This window comes from Pseudorasbora parva, chromosome 7, assembly GCF_024679245.1.
Source record: "Pseudorasbora parva isolate DD20220531a chromosome 7, ASM2467924v1, whole genome shotgun sequence".
NCBI classification, from domain to species: domain Eukaryota; kingdom Metazoa; phylum Chordata; class Actinopteri; order Cypriniformes; family Gobionidae; genus Pseudorasbora; species Pseudorasbora parva.
In genome coordinates, this window is record NC_090178.1 from 26,104,395 (window position 1) to 26,106,878 (window position 2,484).

A 2,484-nucleotide genomic window follows, 5' to 3' on the forward strand; every position below is an offset into this window, starting at 1 on the left:
CCATCTCACTCTAAATGTAAAAATGTTGTTGTGTTTAATGGTTTTTGAGAAACTTATTATCAAGTGTAAACTATTTCAACATTAGCCGATGTGTTAACATTTGTAGGTTAATTACAAAGCAATAAATAATAATAAATTATTTGGTAATTAAAAGTAATTTTAATAAAAGTCTACAAATGTTACTAACACATCAGGTAATGTTGTGTACATTTTACAATAAGGGTCACAAAATTTAACTAATGATAGTAAAGTGTGTTTAAACGCGAACAATGTATCATTGATATTCAGATGGTTTAGAATTATGTTTGCCAACAGCCCAAAATCAATGGCTTAATAAAATAATGTTGATAAGTAAAAGCATTTTTACCTTTAGAGTGAGATGGTGAGTTAGAAATGTTCATTCTTAGTGTGTGTCAAATGCATAAACTAATATAAATATGTACAGTAAGATAATCTTACAAAAACAGTAAAGCTACAGGTATTGTTTGTGGTTAGTTCGTGTTAACTAATGCAACCTTATTGTAAAGAGTTGCCTTAGCGGTAACAGAGTTAAATAAATATGGAAACAATTTTATTCCTCTTTAATGCTTTAACTTTAACAAATGGTCCCTTATTGTAAAGTGCTTCCAAAGTTTATTTATGTTTTTATTTTACCATTTTTTATACACTGACTTTCAAAAGGATACTTTCAGGAAATACTGACAGTAGTTCTCCAGGTTGTGAGGTTGTTGTTGTTTTTTTTGTTTTGTTTTTTTGTAATATGTCATAATACATTTACTTGGTAAAAAGTAAAGGCTGTTTATTAATGCTGTGGTTTCCATGTCTTGGCTCTCTCAGTATGTCTCGTTTTGCTCTTTATTTCCTTTCAGTGGCGACGCAGAGACCCTGCAAGCGGGTCCATCAGTTAAACATAAACTATGTTCAGGGTGACAATATGTCTATTTCTTGTCTAACCACAACCCACCCGCTGGAGACTCTGACAGTGAAACTACGCATAAATAACACGGATACAGACATCCTAAAGTATTCAGACACTTCTCCAACATCAGAACATCAGAGATGGTCTGTGAGAAATGATGCTGGAAGAGTTACACTTGTTCTGACAGACATCAGGTTATCTGATCAAGGACGATATGAATGTCAAGTCTACAAAGATTCAGACTGCCTTAATGCAACTCTTTTTAACCTGAAGGTCCAAGGTGAGAATGACAATTTCTGAAACAAATAAAACAAATAATCCCCAAACATAGTTTAACATATGTTACTCATGTTTCAGAGTGTAAAACATTGAATTCTGTCCATGCGAGTCCAGACTCTTCTGTGTTGCTGCCATGCTCTGAACATCCTCTACAGCACAAAACTGGACAAGTCACTTGGAAAATCATAACAGGTCACACACCAACAGAAATAGACCAATACCGTCCTCCACACAAGCCCTCAGACAGCACAGAGAGAGAACTGAAGCCTCTGTATGAGAGAGCGAGAATACTACCAAACGGATCTCTGTTTATAAGGGATGCTGTGAACACTGATGATTCATGGTATCACTGCCGAGTGAGTGAAAAAACCTGCTATGAAGTCAAACTAGGGATAAAAGGTTTGTGTTTTCAATGCAATATTTCTAAACCAAAAGTCTCAATGCATACTCTTTGACAAACATTCACATTTAACAAATTTAAGTAAAGCTATATTAAAATGTGACATGTGGTAATGGGTCGGTCAAAGCTATTTTTGGATAACAATAAATACAACAGATAATATAAATATAGTGAATTATGCTTGGGTTAAAGTTTATAATTTTGGATTATGGATTCGAATTAAGTCAAGATATGGTGATTATAGCCTGTTTTTGTAATATCTGTTTGGTAATACAGTATGTGAATGTTTAAACAAGCTTTTAGAAGGGTCATGTTTTTTTCAGCTGGAAAATGTGGGAAAATTTGTAAAAAAAAGTTGTAAAAAGTTTTTTTTTTGAAAATTTGTTCATACAGTAAAAATGGTGTTCAAACCCTTTCAATTTATTCCACATTTTGTTGTGTTGTGACCTTATGCTAAAAAGCTTTTAAAAAAATTCCCCACGTCAATCTACACTCAATACCTCGTATGTCAAAGCAAAAAATAAAAAAAAGTGATTTGGGTAACACTTTATTTTGATGGTCCCCATTAGACATTCTGTTAACTATAAGTAACATTGCACCTACATGTCAACTAACTCACATCAGAGTATTAGCAGACTGTCTGCTTAACATCCGGAAATACTTTATTTTGATGTTTCCCTAACAAACAATCTACTGACCATAAGCAGGGGGCACATAATGGGCTGGTTATCAATGGAGCTGCAGCGATGCTGCTTGGTACTCACACTTTACGCACCACACTTATCCTACAAGCTGACGTCATCACTTTCCTCTTGACTGCTCTCCTCACTATCTTATTTTCTCTCAAACATAGCAGATGATGATACAAATGTTTTTATTTAATTTT